The 23,485-nt window shown below is 42.9% G+C and overlaps 43 non-coding genes and 1 pseudogene across 43 annotated transcripts; all 44 read left to right on the forward strand.

Annotated features, from left to right (window-relative positions):
- Positions 1 to 102: 102 nt before the first annotated feature.
- On the forward strand, positions 103 to 242 carry LOC143447618 (U4 spliceosomal RNA). Its single transcript, XR_013114168.1, has one exon. It is a non-coding gene; the product is annotated as a U4 spliceosomal RNA (small nuclear RNA).
- A 209-nt stretch (positions 243 to 451) lies between these two features.
- Positions 452 to 571, forward strand: LOC143447810 (U5 spliceosomal RNA). The gene has a single exon (XR_013114355.1). It is a non-coding gene; the product is annotated as a U5 spliceosomal RNA (small nuclear RNA).
- A 188-nt stretch (positions 572 to 759) lies between these two features.
- LOC143447619 (U4 spliceosomal RNA) lies at positions 760 to 899 on the forward strand. Its single transcript, XR_013114169.1, has one exon. It is a non-coding gene; the product is annotated as a U4 spliceosomal RNA (small nuclear RNA).
- Positions 900 to 1,108: 209 nt separating this feature from the next.
- Positions 1,109 to 1,228, forward strand: LOC143447811 (U5 spliceosomal RNA). The gene has a single exon (XR_013114356.1). It is a non-coding gene; the product is annotated as a U5 spliceosomal RNA (small nuclear RNA).
- A 188-nt stretch (positions 1,229 to 1,416) lies between these two features.
- LOC143447621 (U4 spliceosomal RNA) lies at positions 1,417 to 1,556 on the forward strand. Its single transcript, XR_013114171.1, has one exon. It is a non-coding gene; the product is annotated as a U4 spliceosomal RNA (small nuclear RNA).
- A 209-nt stretch (positions 1,557 to 1,765) lies between these two features.
- Positions 1,766 to 1,885, forward strand: LOC143447812 (U5 spliceosomal RNA). The gene has a single exon (XR_013114357.1). It is a non-coding gene; the product is annotated as a U5 spliceosomal RNA (small nuclear RNA).
- Positions 1,886 to 2,073: 188 nt separating this feature from the next.
- On the forward strand, positions 2,074 to 2,213 carry LOC143447622 (U4 spliceosomal RNA). Its single transcript, XR_013114172.1, has one exon. It is a non-coding gene; the product is annotated as a U4 spliceosomal RNA (small nuclear RNA).
- A 6,139-nt stretch (positions 2,214 to 8,352) lies between these two features.
- LOC143447623 (U4 spliceosomal RNA) lies at positions 8,353 to 8,492 on the forward strand. The gene has a single exon (XR_013114173.1). It is a non-coding gene; the product is annotated as a U4 spliceosomal RNA (small nuclear RNA).
- Positions 8,493 to 8,701: 209 nt separating this feature from the next.
- Positions 8,702 to 8,821, forward strand: LOC143447813 (U5 spliceosomal RNA). Its single transcript, XR_013114358.1, has one exon. It is a non-coding gene; the product is annotated as a U5 spliceosomal RNA (small nuclear RNA).
- Positions 8,822 to 9,009: 188 nt separating this feature from the next.
- Positions 9,010 to 9,149, forward strand: LOC143447624 (U4 spliceosomal RNA). Its single transcript, XR_013114174.1, has one exon. It is a non-coding gene; the product is annotated as a U4 spliceosomal RNA (small nuclear RNA).
- Positions 9,150 to 9,358: 209 nt separating this feature from the next.
- On the forward strand, positions 9,359 to 9,478 carry LOC143447815 (U5 spliceosomal RNA). Its single transcript, XR_013114360.1, has one exon. It is a non-coding gene; the product is annotated as a U5 spliceosomal RNA (small nuclear RNA).
- Positions 9,479 to 9,666: 188 nt separating this feature from the next.
- Positions 9,667 to 9,806, forward strand: LOC143447625 (U4 spliceosomal RNA). Its single transcript, XR_013114175.1, has one exon. It is a non-coding gene; the product is annotated as a U4 spliceosomal RNA (small nuclear RNA).
- Positions 9,807 to 10,015: 209 nt separating this feature from the next.
- Positions 10,016 to 10,135, forward strand: LOC143447816 (U5 spliceosomal RNA). The gene has a single exon (XR_013114361.1). It is a non-coding gene; the product is annotated as a U5 spliceosomal RNA (small nuclear RNA).
- Positions 10,136 to 10,323: 188 nt separating this feature from the next.
- On the forward strand, positions 10,324 to 10,463 carry LOC143447626 (U4 spliceosomal RNA). Its single transcript, XR_013114176.1, has one exon. It is a non-coding gene; the product is annotated as a U4 spliceosomal RNA (small nuclear RNA).
- A 209-nt stretch (positions 10,464 to 10,672) lies between these two features.
- On the forward strand, positions 10,673 to 10,792 carry LOC143447817 (U5 spliceosomal RNA). Its single transcript, XR_013114362.1, has one exon. It is a non-coding gene; the product is annotated as a U5 spliceosomal RNA (small nuclear RNA).
- Positions 10,793 to 10,980: 188 nt separating this feature from the next.
- Positions 10,981 to 11,120, forward strand: LOC143447627 (U4 spliceosomal RNA). Its single transcript, XR_013114177.1, has one exon. It is a non-coding gene; the product is annotated as a U4 spliceosomal RNA (small nuclear RNA).
- Positions 11,121 to 11,329: 209 nt separating this feature from the next.
- On the forward strand, positions 11,330 to 11,449 carry LOC143447818 (U5 spliceosomal RNA). The gene has a single exon (XR_013114363.1). It is a non-coding gene; the product is annotated as a U5 spliceosomal RNA (small nuclear RNA).
- A 188-nt stretch (positions 11,450 to 11,637) lies between these two features.
- On the forward strand, positions 11,638 to 11,777 carry LOC143447628 (U4 spliceosomal RNA). Its single transcript, XR_013114178.1, has one exon. It is a non-coding gene; the product is annotated as a U4 spliceosomal RNA (small nuclear RNA).
- A 209-nt stretch (positions 11,778 to 11,986) lies between these two features.
- On the forward strand, positions 11,987 to 12,106 carry LOC143447819 (U5 spliceosomal RNA). Its single transcript, XR_013114364.1, has one exon. It is a non-coding gene; the product is annotated as a U5 spliceosomal RNA (small nuclear RNA).
- Positions 12,107 to 12,294: 188 nt separating this feature from the next.
- Positions 12,295 to 12,434, forward strand: LOC143447629 (U4 spliceosomal RNA). The gene has a single exon (XR_013114179.1). It is a non-coding gene; the product is annotated as a U4 spliceosomal RNA (small nuclear RNA).
- Positions 12,435 to 12,643: 209 nt separating this feature from the next.
- LOC143447820 (U5 spliceosomal RNA) lies at positions 12,644 to 12,763 on the forward strand. The gene has a single exon (XR_013114365.1). It is a non-coding gene; the product is annotated as a U5 spliceosomal RNA (small nuclear RNA).
- Positions 12,764 to 12,951: 188 nt separating this feature from the next.
- Positions 12,952 to 13,091, forward strand: LOC143447631 (U4 spliceosomal RNA). Its single transcript, XR_013114180.1, has one exon. It is a non-coding gene; the product is annotated as a U4 spliceosomal RNA (small nuclear RNA).
- A 209-nt stretch (positions 13,092 to 13,300) lies between these two features.
- On the forward strand, positions 13,301 to 13,420 carry LOC143447821 (U5 spliceosomal RNA). Its single transcript, XR_013114366.1, has one exon. It is a non-coding gene; the product is annotated as a U5 spliceosomal RNA (small nuclear RNA).
- Positions 13,421 to 13,608: 188 nt separating this feature from the next.
- On the forward strand, positions 13,609 to 13,748 carry LOC143447633 (U4 spliceosomal RNA). The gene has a single exon (XR_013114182.1). It is a non-coding gene; the product is annotated as a U4 spliceosomal RNA (small nuclear RNA).
- Positions 13,749 to 13,913: 165 nt separating this feature from the next.
- Positions 13,914 to 14,061, forward strand: LOC143447864 (U5 spliceosomal RNA; annotated as a pseudogene).
- Positions 14,062 to 14,249: 188 nt separating this feature from the next.
- On the forward strand, positions 14,250 to 14,389 carry LOC143447634 (U4 spliceosomal RNA). The gene has a single exon (XR_013114183.1). It is a non-coding gene; the product is annotated as a U4 spliceosomal RNA (small nuclear RNA).
- A 209-nt stretch (positions 14,390 to 14,598) lies between these two features.
- LOC143447822 (U5 spliceosomal RNA) lies at positions 14,599 to 14,718 on the forward strand. Its single transcript, XR_013114367.1, has one exon. It is a non-coding gene; the product is annotated as a U5 spliceosomal RNA (small nuclear RNA).
- Positions 14,719 to 14,906: 188 nt separating this feature from the next.
- On the forward strand, positions 14,907 to 15,046 carry LOC143447635 (U4 spliceosomal RNA). The gene has a single exon (XR_013114184.1). It is a non-coding gene; the product is annotated as a U4 spliceosomal RNA (small nuclear RNA).
- Positions 15,047 to 15,255: 209 nt separating this feature from the next.
- Positions 15,256 to 15,375, forward strand: LOC143447823 (U5 spliceosomal RNA). Its single transcript, XR_013114368.1, has one exon. It is a non-coding gene; the product is annotated as a U5 spliceosomal RNA (small nuclear RNA).
- Positions 15,376 to 15,563: 188 nt separating this feature from the next.
- LOC143447636 (U4 spliceosomal RNA) lies at positions 15,564 to 15,703 on the forward strand. The gene has a single exon (XR_013114185.1). It is a non-coding gene; the product is annotated as a U4 spliceosomal RNA (small nuclear RNA).
- A 209-nt stretch (positions 15,704 to 15,912) lies between these two features.
- LOC143447824 (U5 spliceosomal RNA) lies at positions 15,913 to 16,032 on the forward strand. Its single transcript, XR_013114369.1, has one exon. It is a non-coding gene; the product is annotated as a U5 spliceosomal RNA (small nuclear RNA).
- A 188-nt stretch (positions 16,033 to 16,220) lies between these two features.
- LOC143447637 (U4 spliceosomal RNA) lies at positions 16,221 to 16,360 on the forward strand. The gene has a single exon (XR_013114186.1). It is a non-coding gene; the product is annotated as a U4 spliceosomal RNA (small nuclear RNA).
- Positions 16,361 to 16,554: 194 nt separating this feature from the next.
- LOC143447832 (U5 spliceosomal RNA) lies at positions 16,555 to 16,674 on the forward strand. The gene has a single exon (XR_013114376.1). It is a non-coding gene; the product is annotated as a U5 spliceosomal RNA (small nuclear RNA).
- A 188-nt stretch (positions 16,675 to 16,862) lies between these two features.
- On the forward strand, positions 16,863 to 17,002 carry LOC143447668 (U4 spliceosomal RNA). Its single transcript, XR_013114216.1, has one exon. It is a non-coding gene; the product is annotated as a U4 spliceosomal RNA (small nuclear RNA).
- Positions 17,003 to 17,196: 194 nt separating this feature from the next.
- LOC143447854 (U5 spliceosomal RNA) lies at positions 17,197 to 17,316 on the forward strand. Its single transcript, XR_013114395.1, has one exon. It is a non-coding gene; the product is annotated as a U5 spliceosomal RNA (small nuclear RNA).
- A 188-nt stretch (positions 17,317 to 17,504) lies between these two features.
- Positions 17,505 to 17,644, forward strand: LOC143447638 (U4 spliceosomal RNA). The gene has a single exon (XR_013114187.1). It is a non-coding gene; the product is annotated as a U4 spliceosomal RNA (small nuclear RNA).
- A 194-nt stretch (positions 17,645 to 17,838) lies between these two features.
- LOC143447836 (U5 spliceosomal RNA) lies at positions 17,839 to 17,958 on the forward strand. The gene has a single exon (XR_013114380.1). It is a non-coding gene; the product is annotated as a U5 spliceosomal RNA (small nuclear RNA).
- A 188-nt stretch (positions 17,959 to 18,146) lies between these two features.
- LOC143447639 (U4 spliceosomal RNA) lies at positions 18,147 to 18,286 on the forward strand. Its single transcript, XR_013114188.1, has one exon. It is a non-coding gene; the product is annotated as a U4 spliceosomal RNA (small nuclear RNA).
- A 194-nt stretch (positions 18,287 to 18,480) lies between these two features.
- Positions 18,481 to 18,600, forward strand: LOC143447703 (U5 spliceosomal RNA). The gene has a single exon (XR_013114250.1). It is a non-coding gene; the product is annotated as a U5 spliceosomal RNA (small nuclear RNA).
- Positions 18,601 to 18,788: 188 nt separating this feature from the next.
- On the forward strand, positions 18,789 to 18,928 carry LOC143447640 (U4 spliceosomal RNA). Its single transcript, XR_013114189.1, has one exon. It is a non-coding gene; the product is annotated as a U4 spliceosomal RNA (small nuclear RNA).
- A 194-nt stretch (positions 18,929 to 19,122) lies between these two features.
- LOC143447687 (U5 spliceosomal RNA) lies at positions 19,123 to 19,242 on the forward strand. The gene has a single exon (XR_013114234.1). It is a non-coding gene; the product is annotated as a U5 spliceosomal RNA (small nuclear RNA).
- Positions 19,243 to 19,430: 188 nt separating this feature from the next.
- On the forward strand, positions 19,431 to 19,570 carry LOC143447677 (U4 spliceosomal RNA). Its single transcript, XR_013114224.1, has one exon. It is a non-coding gene; the product is annotated as a U4 spliceosomal RNA (small nuclear RNA).
- Positions 19,571 to 19,764: 194 nt separating this feature from the next.
- LOC143447688 (U5 spliceosomal RNA) lies at positions 19,765 to 19,884 on the forward strand. Its single transcript, XR_013114235.1, has one exon. It is a non-coding gene; the product is annotated as a U5 spliceosomal RNA (small nuclear RNA).
- A 188-nt stretch (positions 19,885 to 20,072) lies between these two features.
- LOC143447678 (U4 spliceosomal RNA) lies at positions 20,073 to 20,212 on the forward strand. The gene has a single exon (XR_013114225.1). It is a non-coding gene; the product is annotated as a U4 spliceosomal RNA (small nuclear RNA).
- The last annotated feature ends 3,273 nt before the right edge of the window (positions 20,213 to 23,485 follow it).

The raw sequence follows: 23,485 nt of genomic DNA on the forward strand, positions 1-23,485 counted from the left end.
AAACGCTTTTATATCAGCCAACCGAACCGATCTACGTTTCCATCGCTCCACAAATTTGAGAATCTACCTGCTGAATATTCTTATCAATCTCCTTGATCGTGCAGCTTTGCGCAGAGGCGATACCGTAGCTGATGAGGAACTTCCGAGGCGCGGTTATTGCTAGTTGAAAACTATACCCAATACCCCGCCCTTTCGGCTCTTACAGAGACGATTGAGGCAATATCTGAAGAATTCCGTGGAATTCCTATGTTGCTTATACTCCAGGGTCCAGACGTCTGCTTGCAGCACGCAGACCTTCACTCTTTACGAAAGCAAATCATAATGAACGGAATGAGTCTAAATAAGTAGTTCAACTGTTCAAGTCACAGTGTGTTGTTAAACGTTTAAAACGGCCAACCACAAACTGTAGTCAAAACGTTCGGTATAGTGTCGTAAGTGGACAAGCCAGAAGCCACTCTGGCTTCAGCGCATTCAACGTGTAAATCTTTCGCCTTTTACTAAAGATTTCCGTGTGCCGGAGCATATAATGAGTCGAAGAAAATTTGTTCAGAGCCGCGGCAATGCTGTGGCCAAACCTTATGATCATCAACTGCAAAATTTGGAATCACATTTGTGAGTGGATGCCATCACAAAGACTTTCAAGGTGTTACCTGTTCAAAACGCTTTTATATCAGCCAACCGAACCGATCTACGTTTCCATCGCTCCACAAATTTGAGAATCTACCTGCTGAATATTCTTATCAATCTCCTTGATCGTGCAGCTTTGCGCAGAGGCGATACCGTAGCTGATGAGGAACTTCCGAGGCGCGGTTATTGCTAGTTGAAAACTATACCCAATACCCCGCCCTTTCGGCTCTTACAGAGACGATTGAGGCAATATCTGAAGAATTCCGTGGAATTCCTATGTTGCTTATACTCCAGGGTCCAGACGTCTGCTTGCAGCACGCAGACCTTCACTCTTTACGAAAGCAAATCATAATGAACGGAATGAGTCTAAATAAGTAGTTCAACTGTTCAAGTCACAGTGTGTTGTTAAACGTTTAAAACGGCCAACCACAAACTGTAGTCAAAACGTTCGGTATAGTGTCGTAAGTGGACAAGCCAGAAGCCACTCTGGCTTCAGCGCATTCAACGTGTAAATCTTTCGCCTTTTACTAAAGATTTCCGTGTGCCGGAGCATATAATGAGTCGAAGAAAATTTGTTCAGAGCCGCGGCAATGCTGTGGCCAAACCTTATGATCATCAACTGCAAAATTTGGAATCACATTTGTGAGTGGATGCCATCACAAAGACTTTCAAGGTGTTACCTGTTCAAAACGCTTTTATATCAGCCAACCGAACCGATCTACGTTTCCATCGCTCCACAAATTTGAGAATCTACCTGCTGAATATTCTTATCAATCTCCTTGATCGTGCAGCTTTGCGCAGAGGCGATACCGTAGCTGATGAGGAACTTCCGAGGCGCGGTTATTGCTAGTTGAAAACTATACCCAATACCCCGCCCTTTCGGCTCTTACAGAGACGATTGAGGCAATATCTGAAGAATTCCGTGGAATTCCTATGTTGCTTATACTCCAGGGTCCAGACGTCTGCTTGCAGCACGCAGACCTTCACTCTTTACGAAAGCAAATCATAATGAACGGAATGAGTCTAAATAAGTAGTTCAACTGTTCAAGTCACAGTGTGTTGTTAAACGTTTAAAACGGCCAACCACAAACTGTAGTCAAAACGTTCGGTATAGTGTCGTAAGTGGACAAGCCAGAAGCCACTCTGGCTTCAGCGCATTCAACGTGTAAATCTTTCGCCTTTTACTAAAGATTTCCGTGTGCCGGAGCATATAATGAGTCGAAGAAAATTTGTTCAGAGCCGCGGCAATGCTGTGGCCAAACCTTATGATCATCAACTGCAAAATTTGGAATCACATTTGTGAGTGGATGCCATCACAAAGACTTTCAAGGTGTTACCTGTTCAAAACGCTTTTATATCAGCCAACCGAACCGATCTACGTTTCCATCGCTCCACAAATTTGAGAATCTACCTGCTGAATATTCTTATCAATCTCCTTGATCGTGCAGCTTTGCGCAGAGGCGATACCGTAGCTGATGAGGAACTTCCGAGGCGCGGTTATTGCTAGTTGAAAACTATACCCAATACCCCGCCCTTTCGGCTCTTACAGAGACGATTGAGGCAATATCTGAAGAATTCCGTGGAATTCCTATGTTGCTTATACTCCAGGGTCCAGACGTCTGCTTGCAGCACGCAGACCTTCACTCTTTACGAAAGCAAATCATAATGAACGGAATGAGTCTAAATAAGTAGTTCAACTGTTCAAGTCACAGTGTGTTGTTAAACGTTTAAAACGGCCAACCACAAACTGTAGTCAAAACGTTCGGTATAGTGTCGTAAGTGGACAAGCCAGAAGCCACTCTGGCTTCAGCGCATTCAACGTGTAAATCTTTCGCCTTTTACTAAAGATCGCTCAAATCAGTATTATTGAGTCACTCCTTCCGAAGAAAACCAGTCAGTCTAAAGTTCTACCGGGAAGACAGAAGCAAAACCAGCTTGCTGGCTAAGCAAAAGGCAGCCTACGCCTTTTTACAGAATAGTCATGGAGACACAGGCTACTTTTGAAAAGATGAAGACTTATGCAGATAGAGTAAACAAGCAATGGCGGTTTGAAGTACCCACAAATTACAACCGTGATAGGGAAGTTTCTATAAAGCTAAAAGACCCTTTACGAAGAGCCGATATTTACACCCTGCTAGACAAAACCAAAATTCCTTTGCAGTTCATAGAAGGAATCGTACAAAGACCTGGCCGAAATGTCGAAATTGCCTGTATAACTAAAGAAACCGCCATCAAACTTGCAGAAAAATTGAGAGACGCCAAAGAGGTAATGAATGTTATCGCACAAGGTGATGCTCATACCAACTTAAGCGTTGGATGGGTGCCAATTCACTTTCCACAAGAAAGCATCGTGGAAGCATTAAAGAGAATCGGTTTGGTCATATCGGCAGTCCATGGCCGAGATAGGTTTAAGGGCATGAGAGACGGCAGAAGAATCTTCAAAGTTTTGAAGAAAGACCTGATGGAGGCAAAACCACCATCCTACATCCATTTCGGCCATTACAAGTTCGTGTTGGAGTATGAAGGTCAGGAAAAAACATGCCATTATTGCGATGAAACCGGACATTTCGTTAAGGATTTTCCAAACAAGGTTAAAAACCAAGACGTCGTAAATGAGTCGTGGAAGGCAGTTGGCGAGACACGCCGCACTTTCGGTGGGGTGGCGTTTAGGCAAATGAAAAGAACATCTCCAGAAAGATACTCACCTTCAAAAGAAGATTTTCCAGAACTGCCAAACAACTCGGGTGCTCTGAACAACCGCCATTCAACACCCTTTGCCAAGACAAAACCACCCAAAATGGGAACATCAAAAGGCCAACTCATAGATCATTTCGACGGATCGATCGTCGAATTCAGCGACGAAGAAGACTCCTTAGATGACATTCCCAAAGACACCCTTGGGACCGACAAATGCCCATCTAGTGGAGGACAAAAAAGACCCGACAAACGAGAACGAAGTGAGGACTCAACACTGTCGACCGCAATACCACCCGGTCAGCGCCCGAAAGGAGAATCGACCGACAGCGAAATGTTAGAAGCTGATGAAACGGACGTTTTCAAGGTAAATGACTTATCAAATATTAAATGCAGCTGTGGCGAAATTGTGCCCACACCAAGAAACAAACAGTTGGTGTATTGCAACTGTTGTCCTATGGTTCACTTTAAATGCCGATGTTTGGAGGAAAACATAAAATCCTCAAATAGACTCAAACAAGGTATGTGCGACTCATGTGATTTTAGATATGTACCAGATGCTCACGAACTGAACGCCACTTCATGTATATAATATTAAACCTATTTATGTATCTCCAACACATTGAAAATATCTATTGCAATACTATGATTTTGGTTTTAATTCTTAGTTACGTTTACACGAAGATTTCCTATGTTAGATTGATTTTTTTTTGTCAAAGCCGTTTTTCGTTTTTTACAAAAGCTTTGGACCCACGTGGCTATTCGACACAAACAGGTGCAAGCCTTATCGCTTATCGGTCCATGCCCACGCGTAAGCGCACAAAAACCCTTGTCGACAGTAAAACATGCATCAAACTCGAGATAAGTAACTATTTGAGCCTGCTGATAAGGTCGCTAGATTCTGTCAGAGCTTTAAGCAAGAAACACTTGAAGAATGAAATGCAGGTGTATTTCCCCCAACGCTCATTGATAACACCCAGTTTAACCAATCCTTGTAATGACAACCTTTTTAAAAATTATCAGTTTTAATTGCCAAGGTTTAAACGACGCATCTAAAAGGAAAGCCTTGTTTGAAACGCTCAAGAAACTTGCAGCGCAAATAATCCTCTTACAAGAAACAAAATGCAATCCGAAGGACGTAAATAACTGGTCTAACGAATGGGATGTTGGCCCTTCCATATTTAACGCAGCCAATAGGAAAAAACACGCCAATGCTAGCACGGCGATATTGATAAACCACCCAGCAATCACGTTTGCACAAACTAGGAGAGACGCCGAAGGAAGAGTTATTGCCGCAAATATCCAAATAGCGAATAAAATAATACAGATCATCAACGTATATGCCCCAAACGTTCAAGTAGGACACTACGTGAAAAATAATGAATTTTTTCATAAGCTTTATGGTTATGTCAACCCCAATGTCCCTTTAATAATAGGGGGCGACTTCAACATTGTCGACGATCCAGAGCGAGATCGCTTCCCTCCCCACAAAAAGCGAAGTACTAGAACGAAAATAGAGCTCCAAAACTTCACCCAAGCTTTTGATCTCAACGATCCCTATGACCAAACCAAAAATGGTGATGTAGATTTTACATGGCAAAGCGGTTTATCAAAATCTAGAATTGATCGTTTTTATGTATCCCAACAAATAAAAGTTGACGGTCTGCAAACGATGGAAAACCCTCTATCCGATCACAAAATGTTACTAGCAAATTGCGTTTCTTTCGCCCTAGAAAAAAGAGGCCGCGGAGTCTGGAAAAATAATGTAAACGTCTTTCAAAACGTCAAATTTCGCAAAACGCTTGAAGAAAGATGGCCCCTCTGGCGTACCCTACACCCCTTACTCATTCCAGATTTATCCGCATGGTGGGTGGAAATTAAAAACAGGATTAAAGACCTGATAATCGAAATCACGAGAGAAATCGCGCAAGAAACTAGGGAAGAAGAAACTCGCCTTGAAAACGATTATAAATTAGTTTGTGAACGATTATCCCAAGCAAAATGTAATTACGACGATTACCTAGCCGCCAAAATATCACTGGCTGATTTCCAACGAAAAGCCGCTGATAAGAAATTGCGTAAAAGTTTGCAAAGAAACTTGGATACTCCGACCAAACAATTTTTTCAAAGATTCATGCAAGATAGGAAGTCAACCCGAATCACCGAAGTAACCGACTCGGAAGGTGTAAAGCACATCTCGTCCCCATCGATATTGAAAGAAACCCGTAAATTTTACAACAAACTTTACTCGAAAGAAGTAACATCTGAAAAGAAACAACGGTTTTTCTTGAAACATTTAAAGGCCCATTTATCGCCCTATGAAAGAGAGACGTTAGACGCTGAAATTAGCGACCAAGAAATATTCACCGCACTAACACAAATGAAAAAAGGCAAAACACCTGGCCCAGATGGTCTCAGCATTGAGTTTTACGTCCAATGTTGGGACATCATAGGTGGTGGCTTGCTTGAAATAATCAAAACGTGGTTTAGGGACGCAAGTACGACTAATGCAAACAAAGAAGGGGTTATAACTTTAATCCATAAGAAAGGGCCTACGAATGACCTCAGCAATTACCGCCCAATATCGCTATTGAATTGCGATCTGAAACTTTACACGAAAATTTTAACTAACCGTTTAAAAGGCAAACTAAACAATATTACGCACCAGAACCAATTTGCAAAACCCCAAAAATCGATCCACGACGCCATCATCAAGATTCGCGATCTGTATGAAAAAAGTAGAAATGAAGGCCAAAACCATTTGTTCATATCGATTGACTTCTTAAAAGCCTTCGATTCAATCAACCACGCATGGCTCTTTAAGGTGCTTGAACGAATGCATTTTCCTTCTCGCTTCCTACTTGCCGTTAAAAACTTGTATTCTGACGCGAAATCCAGGATAATCAACAACGGTTTTTTATCTGAACCTTTTCATTTAAAAAAAGGAGTCAGACAAGGAGACCCGCTAAGTTTATACCTTTTCATATTGGCAGTGGAACCGCTAATATGCGCAATTAATAGCTCGGTCGAAATAGACGGTTTGGGTCCCACCCCAAAGTATTGTACAAAATGCGTCGCGTATGCAGACGACACCACCTTCACCCTCAAAGATGCGTACTCCGCCGAAAAGACTTTTAAACTACTGGATGATTTCAGCGAAGCCTCTGGCCTAAAAATCAATATCTCAAAATCCAAAGGCCTTACCCCAGAAATCAAACCAAATACCACGACGCAACTGCCGCCAATACAGTGGACAAACTCTCAACTCCAATTATTAGGAACAGCAATAGGAACTTACGACCCTACGATAAGTTGGTCACGACCGTTAGAAAACCTCAAAAAAGAAGCGACCCGCCTTAAAAAAGTACATTCCACCTTTGATGCCAAGTGCATATTGGTTCGAAGTAAATTACTCCCTTTAATTTCATACAACGCCTTCAGCCAGCCCATAACGACCAAGACAGCCGAGACCATAAACAGGACAATTGAAAGGTACATTTTGACGAGTAATAATACGTTCGCAGACATCGAAGTTCTTCAAAGACCCAGAGATTACGGCGGTTATGACATAATTAATATTCCCGTGTATGCGGATTTGTTTTATTTAAAACCTTTGACCCCATTTTGCAGAGACAAAATAGAAAACAAGGTTCTGTCGTTGGAAAACCGCACGATAGAACACCAAATCGGTCACCAACTGTCCAACCTCCTCGCCATCCAGATTGACAATCGTATACCGCATGCCACCTCCCCATCGATTTATTATGAGCATATGCTCGAAATAATCAGAAAGCACCGTATCTCACTGAAAGAGATCGTAAGCGGAAAGGTTAAAAAAATATACCAGCGTATCATACGCGAAAGTGCCCCGCAGTTGTATTTGACTCCACCAGAGCGGTCGACATGGCCCAGAGTACACAACGCAATTCTCTCCAACGCCCAAAAAACTTTCAACTACAGAGTAATATGGAATGATTTACCTACTCGAGGTGATATGACCAACTTTGTCCCCTACACGGAAACAGCATGTCGTTTTTGCGCCAACGGCCCCGACTCGGTGCTGCACACGATAGTAAAATGTAAAAAAATAAACACTATTTGGGAATGTGCTTCCGGCGTTGCGCAAATCTTAACTGGTAGGGACGATATTAAGTTCGATCCAACCACAATAACCAACTTTGACGGAATAGGTGGCCCAGATTTCGAGTCCGCAGACATGTTAACCTATTGGTTAACAGTGGTAAAACAAAAAATTTGGAAACATAGGAACGCGATTTTGTTTGAAAGCCAAACTTTTAACCCTGACGAAATTATCCGATCTATTAAGAGGACCGTCTATGCAAGACGCACATGGGACCGGCGAAATGAAGGCCCCTATAAACAGCAGATTGAAAAACTGTGTGCTGCAATGCAAAAGTTTTTCACGCCACCCCTACCATAGCTTTTGATGACAAATGACCACGCTAGTCCCGTTGCTTGGACGTCCTTATCAAACTGTTTTATGAATTAGAACTTTTGTAAATTCTAGATATACTTTGTTGTAATTGTTAATTGCGATGTACAACCTTTATCGTACTTGCTTACAATTTACGAATGTGTTATCACTAAGATTTCGAGATCTGTGTTATTGTTATTGTCATTTGTTTAAATCAATTACCAACACCGACATGTTCAATTGAAGTATTTTGCAAGTAGATTATGGAAAAGTTTGCCTTGTACATATTTTCTCCTTTTGTGTTTGTTTTTCCGCAATAAAATATCGCCTTTTACTAAAGATTTCCGTGTGCGGGAGCATATAATGAGTCGAAGAAAATTTGTTCAGAGCCGCGGCAATGCTGTGGCCAAACCTTATGATCATCAACTGCAAAATTTGGAATCACATTTGTGAGTGGATGCCATCACAAAGACTTTCAAGGTGTTACCTGTTCAAAACGCTTTTATATCAGCCAACCGAACCGATCTACGTTTCCATCGCTCCACAAATTTGAGAATCTACCTGCTGAATATTCTTATCAATCTCCTTGATCGTGCAGCTTTGCGCAGAGGCGATACCGTAGCTGATGAGGAACTTCCGAGGCGCGGTTATTGCTAGTTGAAAACTATACCCAATACCCCGCCCTTTCGGCTCTTACAGAGACGATTGAGGCAATATCTGAAGAATTCCGTGGAATTCCTATGTTGCTTATACTCCAGGGTCCAGACGTCTGCTTGCAGCACGCAGACCTTCACTCTTTACGAAAGCAAATCATAATGAACGGAATGAGTCTAAATAAGTAGTTCAACTGTTCAAGTCACAGTGTGTTGTTAAACGTTTAAAACGGCCAACCACAAACTGTAGTCAAAACGTTCGGTATAGTGTCGTAAGTGGACAAGCCAGAAGCCACTCTGGCTTCAGCGCATTCAACGTGTAAATCTTTCGCCTTTTACTAAAGATTTCCGTGTGCCGGAGCATATAATGAGTCGAAGAAAATTTGTTCAGAGCCGCGGCAATGCTGTGGCCAAACCTTATGATCATCAACTGCAAAATTTGGAATCGCATTTGTGAGTGGATGCCATCACAAAGACTTTCAAGGTGTTACCTGTTCAAAACGCTTTTATATCAGCCAACCGAACCGATCTACGTTTCCATCGCTCCACAAATTTGAGAATCTACCTGCTGAATATTCTTATCAATCTCCTTGATCGTGCAGCTTTGCGCAGAGGCGATACCGTAGCTGATGAGGAACTTCCGAGGCGCGGTTATTGCTAGTTGAAAACTATACCCAATACCCCGCCCTTTCGGCTCTTACAGAGACGATTGAGGCAATATCTGAAGAATTCCGTGGAATTCCTATGTTGCTTATACTCCAGGGTCCAGACGTCTGCTTGCAGCACGCAGACCTTCACTCTTTACGAAAGCAAATCATAATGAACGGAATGAGTCTAAATAAGTAGTTCAACTGTTCAAGTCACAGTGTGTTGTTAAACGTTTAAAACGGCCAACCACAAACTGTAGTCAAAACGTTCGGTATAGTGTCGTAAGTGGACAAGCCAGAAGCCACTCTGGCTTCAGCGCATTCAACGTGTAAATCTTTCGCCTTTTACTAAAGATTTCCGTGTGCCGGAGCATATAATGAGTCGAAGAAAATTTGTTCAGAGCCGCGGCAATGCTGTGGCCAAACCTTATGATCATCAACTGCAAAATTTGGAATCACATTTGTGAGTGGATGCCATCACAAAGACTTTCAAGGTGTTACCTGTTCAAAACGCTTTTATATCAGCCAACCGAACCGATCTACGTTTCCATCGCTCCACAAATTTGAGAATCTACCTGCTGAATATTCTTATCAATCTCCTTGATCGTGCAGCTTTGCGCAGAGGCGATACCGTAGCTGATGAGGAACTTCCGAGGCGCGGTTATTGCTAGTTGAAAACTATACCCAATACCCCGCCCTTTCGGCTCTTACAGAGACGATTGAGGCAATATCTGAAGAATTCCGTGGAATTCCTATGTTGCTTATACTCCAGGGTCCAGACGTCTGCTTGCAGCACGCAGACCTTCACTCTTTACGAAAGCAAATCATAATGAACGGAATGAGTCTAAATAAGTAGTTCAACTGTTCAAGTCACAGTGTGTTGTTAAACGTTTAAAACGGCCAACCACAAACTGTAGTCAAAACGTTCGGTATAGTGTCGTAAGTGGACAAGCCAGAAGCCACTCTGGCTTCAGCGCATTCAACGTGTAAATCTTTCGCCTTTTACTAAAGATTTCCGTGTGCCGGAGCATATAATGAGTCGAAGAAAATTTGTTCAGAGCCGCGGCAATGCTGTGGCCAAACCTTATGATCATCAACTGCAAAATTTGGAATCACATTTGTGAGTGGATGCCATCACAAAGACTTTCAAGGTGTTACCTGTTCAAAACGCTTTTATATCAGCCAACCGAACCGATCTACGTTTCCATCGCTCCACAAATTTGAGAATCTACCTGCTGAATATTCTTATCAATCTCCTTGATCGTGCAGCTTTGCGCAGAGGCGATACCGTAGCTGATGAGGAACTTCCGAGGCGCGGTTATTGCTAGTTGAAAACTATACCCAATACCCCGCCCTTTCGGCTCTTACAGAGACGATTGAGGCAATATCTGAAGAATTCCGTGGAATTCCTATGTTGCTTATACTCCAGGGTCCAGACGTCTGCTTGCAGCACGCAGACCTTCACTCTTTACGAAAGCAAATCATAATGAACGGAATGAGTCTAAATAAGTAGTTCAACTGTTCAAGTCACAGTGTGTTGTTAAACGTTTAAAACGGCCAACCACAAACTGTAGTCAAAACGTTCGGTATAGTGTCGTAAGTGGACAAGCCAGAAGCCACTCTGGCTTCAGCGCATTCAACGTGTAAATCTTTCGCCTTTTACTAAAGATTTCCGTGTGCCGGAGCATATAATGAGTCGAAGAAAATTTGTTCAGAGCCGCGGCAATGCTGTGGCCAAACCTTATGATCATCAACTGCAAAATTTGGAATCACATTTGTGAGTGGATGCCATCACAAAGACTTTCAAGGTGTTACCTGTTCAAAACGCTTTTATATCAGCCAACCGAACCGATCTACGTTTCCATCGCTCCACAAATTTGAGAATCTACCTGCTGAATATTCTTATCAATCTCCTTGATCGTGCAGCTTTGCGCAGAGGCGATACCGTAGCTGATGAGGAACTTCCGAGGCGCGGTTATTGCTAGTTGAAAACTATACCCAATACCCCGCCCTTTCGGCTCTTACAGAGACGATTGAGGCAATATCTGAAGAATTCCGTGGAATTCCTATGTTGCTTATACTCCAGGGTCCAGACGTCTGCTTGCAGCACGCAGACCTTCACTCTTTACGAAAGCAAATCATAATGAACGGAATGAGTCTAAATAAGTAGTTCAACTGTTCAAGTCACAGTGTGTTGTTAAACGTTTAAAACGGCCAACCACAAACTGTAGTCAAAACGTTCGGTATAGTGTCGTAAGTGGACAAGCCAGAAGCCACTCTGGCTTCAGCGCATTCAACGTGTAAATCTTTCGCCTTTTACTAAAGATTTCCGTGTGCCGGAGCATATAATGAGTCGAAGAAAATTTGTTCAGAGCCGCGGCAATGCTGTGGCCAAACCTTATGATCATCAACTGCAAAATTTGGAATCACATTTGTGAGTGGATGCCATCACAAAGACTTTCAAGGTGTTACCTGTTCAAAACGCTTTTATATCAGCCAACCGAACCGATCTACGTTTCCATCGCTCCACAAATTTGAGAATCTACCTGCTGAATATTCTTATCAATCTCCTTGATCGTGCAGCTTTGCGCAGAGGCGATACCGTAGCTGATGAGGAACTTCCGAGGCGCGGTTATTGCTAGTTGAAAACTATACCCAATACCCCGCCCTTTCGGCTCTTACAGAGACGATTGAGGCAATATCTGAAGAATTCCGTGGAATTCCTATGTTGCTTATACTCCAGGGTCCAGACGTCTGCTTGCAGCACGCAGACCTTCACTCTTTACGAAAGCAAATCATAATGAACGGAATGAGTCTAAATAAGTAGTTCAACTGTTCAAGTCACAGTGTGTTGTTAAACGTTTAAAACGGCCAACCACAAACTGTAGTCAAAACGTTCGGTATAGTGTCGTAAGTGGACAAGCCAGAAGCCACTCTGGCTTCAGCGCATTCAACGTGTAAATCTTTCGCCTTTTACTAAAGATTTCCGTGTGCCGGAGCATATAATGAGTCGAAGAAAATTTGTTCAGAGCCGCGGCAATGCTGTGGCCAAACCTTATGATCATCAACTGCAAAATTTGGAATCACATTTGTGAGTGGATGCCATCACAAAGACTTTCAAGGTGTTACCTGTTCAAAACGCTTTTATATCAGCCAACCGAACCGATCTACGTTTCCATCGCTCCACAAATTTGAGAATCTACCTGCTGAATATTCTTATCAATCTCCTTGATCGTGCAGCTTTGCGCAGAGGCGATACCGTAGCTGATGAGGAACTTCCGAGGCGCGGTTATTGCTAGTTGAAAACTATACCCAATACCCCGCCCTTTCGGCTCTTACAGAGACGATTGAGGCAATATCTGAAGAATTCCGTGGAATTCCTATGTTGCTTATACTCCAGGGTCCAGACGTCTGCTTGCAGCACGCAGACCTTCACTCTTTACGAAAGCAAATCATAATGAACGGAATGAGTCTAAATAAGTAGTTCAACTGTTCAAGTCACAGTGTGTTGTTAAACGTTTAAAACGGCCAACCACAAACTGTAGTCAAAACGTTCGGTATAGTGTCGTAAGTGGACAAGCCAGAAGCCACTCTGGCTTCAGCGCATTCAACGTGTAAATCTTTCGCCTTTTACTAAAGATTTCCGTGTGCCGGAGCATATAATGAGTCGAAGAAAATTTGTTCAGAGCCGCGGCAATGCTGTGGCCAAACCTTATGATCATCAACTGCAAAATTTGGAATCACATTTGTGAGTGGATGCCATCACAAAGACTTTCAAGGTGTTACCTGTTCAAAACGCTTTTATATCAGCCAACCGAACCGATCTACGTTTCCATCGCTCCACAAATTTGAGAATCTACCTGCTGAATATTCTTATCAATCTCCTTGATCGTGCAGCTTTGCGCAGAGGCGATACCGTAGCTGATGAGGAACTTCCGAGGCGCGGTTATTGCTAGTTGAAAACTATACCCAATACCCCGCCCTTTCGGCTCTTACAGAGACGATTGAGGCAATATCTGAAGAATTCCGTGGAATTCCTATGTTGCTTATACTCCAGGGTCCAGACGTCTGCTTGCAGCACGCAGACCTTCACTCTTTACGAAAGCAAATCATAATGAACGGAATGAGTCTAAATAAGTAGTTCAACTGTTCAAGTCACAGTGTGTTGTTAAACGTTTAAAACGGCCAACCACAAACTGTAGTCAAAACGTTCGGTATAGTGTCGTAAGTGGACAAGCCAGAAGCCACTCTGGCTTCAGCGCATTCAACGTGTAAATCTTTCGCCTTTTACTAAAGATTTCCGTGTGCCGGAGCATATAATGAGTCGAAGAAAATTTGTTCAGAGCCGCGGCAATGCTGTGGCCAAACCTTATGATCATCAACTGCAAAATTTGGAATCACATTTGTGAGTGGATGCCATCACAAAGACTTTCAAGGTGTTACCTGTTCAAAACGCTTTTATATCAGCCAACCGAACCGATCTACGTTTCCATCGCTCCACAAATTTGAGAATCTACCTGCTGAATATTCTTATCAATCTCCTTGATCGTGCAGCTTTGCGCAGAGGCGATACCGTAGCTGATGAGGAACTTCCGAGGCGCGGTTATTGCTAGTTGAAAACTATACCCAATACCCCGCCCTTTCGGCTCTTACAGAGACGATTGAGGCAATATCTGAAGAATTCCGTGGAATTCCTATGTTGCTTATACTCCAGGGTCCAGACGTCTGCTTGCAGCACGCAGACCTTCACTCTTTACGAAAGCAAATCATAATGAACGGAATGAGTCTAAATAAGTAGTTCAACTGTTCAAGTCACAGTGTGTTGTTAAACGTTTAAAACGGCCAACCACAAACTGTAGTCAAAACGTTCGGTATAGTGTCGTAAGTGGACAAGCCAGAAGCCACTCAACGTGTAAATCTTTCGCCTTTTACTAAAGATTTCCGTGTGCCGGAGCATATAATGAGTCGAAGAAAATTTGTTCAGAGCCGCGGCAATGCTGTGGCCAAACCTTATGATCATCAACTGCAAAATTTGGAATCACATTTGTGAGTGGATGCCATCACAAAGACTTTCAAGGTGTTACCTGTTAAAAACGCTTTTATATCAGCCAACCGAACCGATCTACGTTTCCATCGCTCCACAAATTTGAGAATCTACCTGCTGAATATTCTTATCAATCTCCTTGATCGTGCAGCTTTGCGCAGAGGCGATACCGTAGCTGATGAGGAACTTCCGAGGCGCGGTTATTGCTAGTTGAAAACTATACCCAATACCCCGCCCTTTCGGCTCTTACAGAGACGATTGAGGCAATATCTGAAGAATTCCGTGGAATTCCTATGTTGCTTATACTCCAGGGTCCAGACGTCTGCTTGCAGCACGCAGACATTCACTCTTTACGAAAGCAAATCATAATGAACGGAATGAGTCTAAATAAGTAGTTCAACTGTTCAAGTCACAGTGTGTTGTTAAACGTTTAAAACGGCCAACCACAAACTGTAGTCAAAACGTTCGGTATAGTGTCGTAAGTGGACAAGCCAGAAGCCACTCTGGCTTCAGCGCATTCAACGTGTAAATCTTTCGCCTTTTACTAAAGATTTCCGTGTGCCGGAGCATATAATGAGTCGAAGAAAATTTGTTCAGAGCCGCGGCAATGCTGTGGCCAAACCTTATGATCATCAACTGCAAAATTTGGAATCACATTTGTGAGTGGATGCCATCACAAAGACTTTCAAGGTGTTACCTGTTCAAAACGCTTTTATATCAGCCAACCGAACCGATCTACGTTTCCATCGCTCCACAAATTTGAGAATCTACCTGCTGAATATTCTTATCAATCTCCTTGATCGTGCAGCTTTGCGCAGAGGCGATACCGTAGCTGATGAGGAACTTCCGAGGCGCGGTTATTGCTAGTTGAAAACTATACCCAATACCCCGCCCTTTCGGCTCTTACAGAGACGATTGAGGCAATATCTGAAGAATTCCGTGGAATTCCTATGTTGCTTATACTCCAGGGTCCAGACGTCTGCTTGCAGCACGCAGACATTCACTCTTTACGAAAGCAAATCATAATGAACGGAATGAGTCTAAATAAGTAGTTCAACTGTTCAAGTCACAGTGTGTTGTTAAACGTTTAAAACGGCCAACCACAAACTGTAGTCAAAACGTTCGGTATAGTGTCGTAAGTGGACAAGCCAGAAGCCACTCTGGCTTCAGCGCATTCAACGTGTAAATCTTTCGCCTTTTACTAAAGATTTCCGTGTGCCGGAGCATATAATGAGTCGAAGAAAATTTGTTCAGAGCCGCGGCAATGCTGTGGCCAAACCTTATGATCATCAACTGCAAAATTTGGAATCACATTTGTGAGTGGATGCCATCACAAAGACTTTCAAGGTGTTACCTGTTCAAAACGCTTTTATATCAGCCAACCGAACCGATCTACGTTTCCATCGCTCCACAAATTTGAGAATCTACCTGCTGAATATTCTTATCAATCTCCTTGATCGTGCAGCTTTGCGCAGAGGCGATACCGTAGCTGATGAGGAACTTCCGAGGCGCGGTTATTGCTAGTTGAAAACTATACCCAATACCCCGCCCTTTCGGCTCTTACAGAGACGATTGAGGCAATATCTGAAGAATTCCGTGGAATTCCTATGTTGCTTATACTCCAGGGTCCAGACGTCTGCTTGCAGCACGCAGACCTTCACTCTTTACGAAAGCAAATCATAATGAACGGAATGAGTCTAAATAAGTAGTTCAACTGTTCAAGTCACAGTGTGTTGTTAAACGTTTAAAACGGCCAACCACAAACTGTAGTCAAAACGTTCGGTATAGTGTCGTAAGTGGACAAGCCAGAAGCCACTCTGGCTTCAGCGCATTCAACGTGTAAATCTTTCGCCTTTTACTAAAGATTTCCGTGTGCCGGAGCATATAATGAGTCGAAGAAAATTTGTTCAGAGCCGCGGCAATGCTGTGGCCAAACCTTATGATCATCAACTGCAAAATTTGGAATCACATTTGTGAGTGGATGCCATCACAAAGACTTTCAAGGTGTTACCTGTTCAAAACGCTTTTATATCAGCCAACCGAACCGATCTACGTTTCCATCGCTCCACAAATTTGAGAATCTACCTGCTGAATATTCTTATCAATCTCCTTGATCGTGCAGCTTTGCGCAGAGGCGATACCGTAGCTGATGAGGAACTTCCGAGGCGCGGTTATTGCTAGTTGAAAACTATACCCAATACCCCGCCCTTTCGGCTCTTACAGAGACGATTGAGGCAATATCTGAAGAATTCCGTGGAATTCCTATGTTGCTTATACTCCAGACGACTGCTTGCTGCACGCAGACCTTCACTCTTGACGAAAGCAAATCATAATGAACGGAACGAGTCTAAATAAGTAGTTCAAGTCACAGTGTGTCGTTAAACGTTTAAAACGGCCAACCACAAACTGTAGTCAAAACGTTCGGTATAGTGTCGTAAGTGGACAAGCCAGAAGCCTCTCTGGCTTCAGCGCATTCAACGTGTAAATCTTTCGCCTTTTACTAAAGATTTCCGTGTGCGGGAGCATATAATGAGTCGAAGAAAATTTGTTAAGAGCCGCGGCAATGCTGTGGCCAAACCTTATGATCATCAACTGCAAAATTTGGAATCACATTTGTGAGTGGATGCCATCACAAAGACTTTCAAGGTGTTACCTGTTCAAAACGCTTTTATATCAGCCAACCGAACCGATCTACGTTTCCATCGCTCCACAAATTTGAGAATCTACCTGCTGAATATTCTTATCAATCTCCTTGATCTTGCAGCTTTGCGCAGAGGCGATACCGTAGCTGATGAGGAACTTCCTAGGCGCGGTTATTGCTAGTTGAAAACTATACCCAATACCCCGCCCTTTCGGCTCTTACAGAGACGATTGAGGCAATATCTGAAGAATTCCGTGGAATTCCTATGTTGCTTATACTCCAGACGACTGCTTGCAGCACGCAGACCTTCACTCTTTACGAAAGCAAATCATAATGAACGGAACGAGTCTAAATAAGTAGTTCAAGTCACAGTGTGTCGTTAAACGTTTAAAACGGCCAACCACAAACTGTAGTCAAAACGTTCGGTATAGTGTCGTAAGTGGACAAGCCAGAAGCCACTCTGGCTTCAGCGCATTCAACGTGTAAATCTTTCGCCTTTTACTAAAGATTTTCCTGTGCGGGAGCATATAATGAGTCGAAGAAAATTTGTTAAGAGCCGCGGCAATGCTGTGGCCAAACCTTATGATCATCAACTGCAAAATTTGGAATCACAGTTGTGAGTGGATGCCATCACAAAGACTTTCAAGGTGTTACCTGTTCAAAACGCTTTTATATCAGCCAACCGAACCGATCTACGTTTCCATCGCTCCACAAATTTGAGAATCTACCTGCTGAATATTCTTATCAATCTCCTTGATCTTGCAGCTTTGCGCAGAGGCGATACCGTAGCTGATGAGGAACTTCCGAGGCGCGGTTATTGCTAGTTGAAAACTATACCCAATACCCCGCCCTTTCGGCTCTTACAGAGACGATTGAGGCAATATCTGAAGAATTCCGTGGAATTCCTATGTTGCTTATACTCCAGACGACTGCTTGCAGCACGCAGACCTTCACTCTTTACGAAAGCAAATCATAATGAACGGAACGAGTCTAAATAAGTAGTTCAAGTCACAGTGTGTCGTTAAACGTTTAAAACGGCCAACCACAATCTGTAGTCAAAACTTTCGGTATAGTGTCGTAAGTGGACAAGCCAGAAGCCACTCTGGCTTCAGCGCATTCAACGTGTAAATCTTTCGCCTTTTACTAAAGATTTTCGTGTGCGGGAGCATATAATGAGTCGAAGAAAATTTGTTAAGAGCCGCGGCAATGCTGTGGCCAAACCTTATGATCATCAACTGCAAAATTTGGAATCACATTTGTGAGTGGATGCCATCACAAAGACTTTCAAGGTGTTACCTGTTCAAAACGCTTTTATATCAGCCAACCGAACCGATCTACGTTTCCATCGCTCCACAAATTTGAGAATCTACCTGCTGAATATTCTTATCAATCTCCTTGATCTTGCAGCTTTGCGCAGAGGCGATACCGTAGCTGATGAGGAACTTCCGAGGCGCGGTTATTGCTAGTTGAAAACTATACCCAATACCCCGCCCTTTCGGCTCTTACAGAGACGATTGAGGCAATATCTGAAGAATTCCGTGGAATTCCAATGTTGCTTATACTCCAGACGTCTGCTTGCAGCACGCAGACCTTCACTCTTGACGAAAGCAAATCATAATGAACGGAATGAGTCTAAATAAGTAGTTCAAGTCACAGTGTGTCGTTAAACGTTTAAAACGGCCAACCACAAACTGTAGTCAAAACGTTCGGTATAGTGTCGTAAGTGGACAAGCCAGAAGCCACTCTGGCTTCAGCGCATTCAACGTGTAAATCTTTCGCCTTTTACTAAAGATTTCCGTGTGCGGGAGCATATAATGAGTCGAAGAAAATTTGTTCAGAGCCGCGGCAATGCTGTGGCCAAACCTTATGATCATCAACTGCAAAATTTGGAATCACATTTGTGAGTGGATGCCATCACAAAGACTTTCAAGGTGTTACCTGTTCAAAACGCTTTTATATCAACCAACCGAACCGATCTACGTTTCCATCGCTCCAAAAATTTCAGAATTTACCTGCTGAATATTCTTATCAATCTCCTTGATCGTGCAGCTTTGCGCAGAGGCGATACCGTAGCTGATGAGGAACTTCCGAGGCGCGGTTATTGCTAGTTGAAAACTATACCCAATACCCCGCCCTTTCGGCTCTTACAGAGACGATTGAGGCAATATCTGAAGAATTCCGTGGAATTCCTATGTTGCTTATACTCCAGACGACTGCTTGCAGCACGCAGACCTTCACTCTTTACGAAAGCAAATCATAATGAACGGAACGAGTCTAAATAAGTAGTTCAAGTCACAGTGTGTCGTTAAACGTTTAAAACGGCCAACCACAAACTGTAGTCAAAACGTTCGGTATAGTGTCGTAAGTGGACAAGCCAGAATCCACTCTGGCTTCAGCGCATTCAACGTGTAAATCTTTCGCCTTTTACTAAAGATTTCCGTGTGCGGGAGCATATAATGAGTCGAAGAAAATTTGTTAAGAGCCGCGGCAATGCTGTGGCCAAACCTTATGATCATCAACTGCAAAATTTGGAATCACATTTGTGAGTGGATGCCATCACAAAGACTTTCAAGGTGTTACCTGTTCAAAACGCTTTTATATCAGCCAACCGAACCGATCTACGTTTCCATCGCTCCACAAATTTGAGAATCTACCTGCTGAATATTCTTATCAATCTCCTTGATCTTGCAGCTTTGCGCAGAGGCGATACCGTAGCTGATGAGGAACTTCCGAGCCGCGGTTATTGCTAGTTGAAAACTATACCCAATACCCCGCCCTTTCGGCTCTTACAGAGACGATTGAGGCAATATCTGAAGAATTCCGTGGAATTCCTATGTTGCTTATACTCCAGACGACTGCTTGCAGCACGCAGACCTTCACTCTTGACGAAAGCAAATCATAATGAACGGAACGAGTCTAAATAAGTAGTTCAAGTCACAGTGTGTCGTTAAACGTTTAAAACGGCCAACCACAAACTGTAGTCAAAACGTTCGGTATAGTGTCGTAAGTGGACAAGCCAGAAGCCACTCTGGCTTCAGCGCATTCAACGTGTAAATCTTTCGCCTTTTACTAAAGATTTCCGTGTGCGGGAGCATATAATGAGTCGAAGAAAATTTGTTAAGAGCCGCGGCAATGCTGTGGCCAAACCTTATGATCATCAACTGCAAAATTTGGAATCACATTTGTGAGTGGATGCCATCACAAAGACTTTCAAGGTGTTACCTGTTCAAAACGCTTTTATATCAGCCAACCGAACCGATCTACGTTTCCATCGCTCCACAAATTTGAGAATCTACCTGCTGAATATTCTTATCAATCTCCTTGATCTTGCAGCTTTGCGCAGAGGCGATACCGTAGCTGATGAGGAACTTCCGAGCCGCGGTTATTGCTAGTTGAAAACTATACCCAATACCCCGCCCTTTCGGCTCTTACAGAGACGATTGAGGCAATATCTGAAGAATTCCGTGGAATTCAAATGTTGCTTATACTCCAGACGTCTGCTTGCAGCACGCAGACCTTCACTCTTGACGAAAGCAAATCATAATGAACGGAATGAGTCTAAATAAGTAGTTCAAGTCACAGTGTGTCGTTAAACGTTTAAAACGGCCAACCACAAACTGTAGTCAAAACGTTCGGTATAGTGTCGTAAGTGGACAAGCCAGAAGCCACTCTGGCTTCAGCGCATTCAACGTGTAAATCTTTCGCCTTTTACTAAAGATCGCTCAAATCAGTATTATTGAGTCACTCCTTCCGAAGAAAACCAGTCAGTCTAAAGTTCTACCGGGAAGACAGAAGCAAAACCAGCTTGCTGGCTAAGCAAAAGGCAGCCTACGCCTTTTTACAGAATAGTCATGGAGACACAGGCTACTTTTGAAAAGATGAAGACTTATGCAGATAGAGTAAACAAGCAATGGCGGTTTGAAGTACCCACAAATTACAACCGTGATAGGGAAGTTTCTATAAAGCTAAAAGACCCTTTACGAAGAGCCGATATTTACACCCTGCTAGACAAAACCAAAATTCCTTTGCAGTTCATAGAAGGAATCGTACAAAGACCTGGCCGAAATGTCGAAATTGCCTGTATAACTAAAGAAACCGCCATCAAACTTGCAGAAAAATTGAGAGACGCCAAAGAGGTAATGAATGTTATCGCACAAGGTGATGCTCATACCAACTTAAGCGTTGGATGGGTGCCAATTCACTTTCCACAAGAAAGCATCGTGGAAGCATTAAAGAGAATCGGTTTGGTCATATCGGCAGTCCATGGCCGAGATAGGTTTAAGGGCATGAGAGACGGCAGAAGAATCTTCAAAGTTTTGAAGAAAGACCTGATGGAGGCAAAACCACCATCCTACATCCATTTCGGCCATTACAAGTTCGTGTTGGAGTATGAAGGTCAGGAAAAAACATGCCATTATTGCGATGAAACCGGACATTTCGTTAAGGATTGTCCAAACAAGGTTAAAAACCAAGACGTCGTAAATGAGTCGTGGAAGGCAGTTGGCGAGACACGCCGCACTTTCGGTGGGGTAGCGTTTAGGCAAATGAAAAGAACATCTCCAGAAAGATACTCACCTTCAAAAGAAGATTTTCCAGAATTGCCAAACAACTCGGGTGCTCTGAACAACCGCCATTCAACACCCTTTGCCAAGACAAAATCACCCAAAATGGGAACATCAAAAGGCCAACTCATAGATCATTTCGACGGATCGATCGTCGAATTCAGCGACGAAGAAGACTCCTTAGATGACATTCCCAAAGACACCCTTGGGACCGACAAATGCCCATCTAGTGGAGGACAAAAAAGACCCGACAAACGAGAACGAAGTGAGGACTCAACACTGTCGACCGCAATACCACCCGGTCAGCGCCCGAAAGGAGAATCGACCGACAGCGAAATGTTAGAAGCTGATGAAACGGACGTTTTCAAGGTAAATGACTTATCAAATATTAAATGCAGCTGTGGCGAAATTGTGCCCACACCAAGAAACAAACAGTTGGTGTATTGCAACTGTTGTCCTATGGTTCACTTTAAATGCCGATGTTTGGAGGAAAACATAAAATCCTCAAATAGACTCAAACAAGGTATGTGCGACTCATGTGATTTTAGATATGTACCAGATGCTCACGAACTGAACGCCACTTCATGTATATAATATTAAACCTATTTATGTATCTCCAACACATTGAAAATATCTATTGCAATACTATGATTTTGGTTTTAATTCTTAGTTACGTTTACACGAAGATTTCCTATGTTAGATTGATTTTTTTTTGTCAAAGCCGTTTTTCGTTTTTTACAAAAGCTTTGGACCCACGTGGCTATTCGACACAAACAGGTGCAAGCCTTATCGCTTATCGGTCCATGCCCACGCGTAAGCGCACAAAAACCCTTGTCGACAGTAAAACATGCATCAAACTCGAGATAAGTAACTATTTGAGCCTGCTGATAAGGTCGCTAGATTCTGTCAGAGCTTTAAGCAAGAAACACTTGAAGAATGAAATGCAGGTGTATTTCCCCCAACGCTCATTGATAACACCCAGTTTAACCAATCCTTGTAATGACAACCTTTTTAAAAATTATCAGTTTTAATTGCCAAGGTTTAAACGACGCATCTAAAAGGAAAGCCTTGTTTGAAACGCTCAAGAAACTTGCAGCGCAAATAATCCTCTTACAAGAAACAAAATGCAATCCGAAGGACGTAAATAACTGGTCTAACGAATGGGATGTTGGCCCTTCCATATTTAACGCAGCCAATAGGAAAAAACACGCCAATGCTGGCACGGCGATATTGATAAACCACCCAGCAATCACGTTTGCACAAACTAGGAGAGACGCCGAAGGAAGAGTTATTGCCGCAAATATCAAAATAGCGAATAAAATAATACAGATCATCAACGTATATGCCCCAAACGTTCAAGTAGGACACTACGTGAAAAATAATGAATTTTTTCATAAGCTTTATGGTTATGTCAACCCCAATGTCCCTTTAATAATAGGGGGCGACTTCAACATTGTCGACGATCCAGAGCGAGATCGCTTCCCTCCCCACAAAAAGCGAAGTACTAGAACGAAAATAGAGCTCCAAAACTTCACCCAAGCTTTTGATCTCAACGATCCCTATGACCAAACCCAAAATGGTGATGTAGATTTTACATGGCAAAGCGGTTCATCAAAATCTAGAATCGATCGTTTTTATGTATCCCAACAAATAAAAGTTGACGGTCTGCAAACGATGGAAAATCCTCTCTCCGATCACAAAATGTTACTAGCAAATTGCGTTTCTTTCGCCCTAGAAAAAAGAGGCCGCGGAGTCTGGAAAAATAATGTAAACGTCTTTCAAAACGTCAAATTTCGCAAAACGCTTGAAGAAAGATGGCCCCTCTGGCGTACCCTACACCCCTTACTCATTCCAGATTTATCCGCATGGTGGGTGGAAATTAAAAACAGGATTAAAGACCTGATAATCGAAATCACGAGAGAAATCGCGCAAGAAACTAGGGAAGAAGAAACTCGCCTTGAAAACGATTATAAATTAGTTTGTGAACGATTATCCCAAGCAAAATGTAATTACGACGATTACCTAGCCGCCAAAAAATCACTGGCTGATTTCCAACGAAAAGCCGCTGATAAGAAATTGCGTAAAAGTTTGCAAAGAAACTTGGATACTCCGACCAAACAATTTTTTCAAAGATTCATGCAAGATAGGAAGTCAACCCGAATTACCGAAGTAACCGACTCGG

The sequence above is a fragment of the Clavelina lepadiformis genome, chromosome 2 (genome assembly GCF_947623445.1).
Source record: "Clavelina lepadiformis chromosome 2, kaClaLepa1.1, whole genome shotgun sequence".
NCBI lineage: Eukaryota > Metazoa > Chordata > Ascidiacea > Aplousobranchia > Clavelinidae > Clavelina > Clavelina lepadiformis.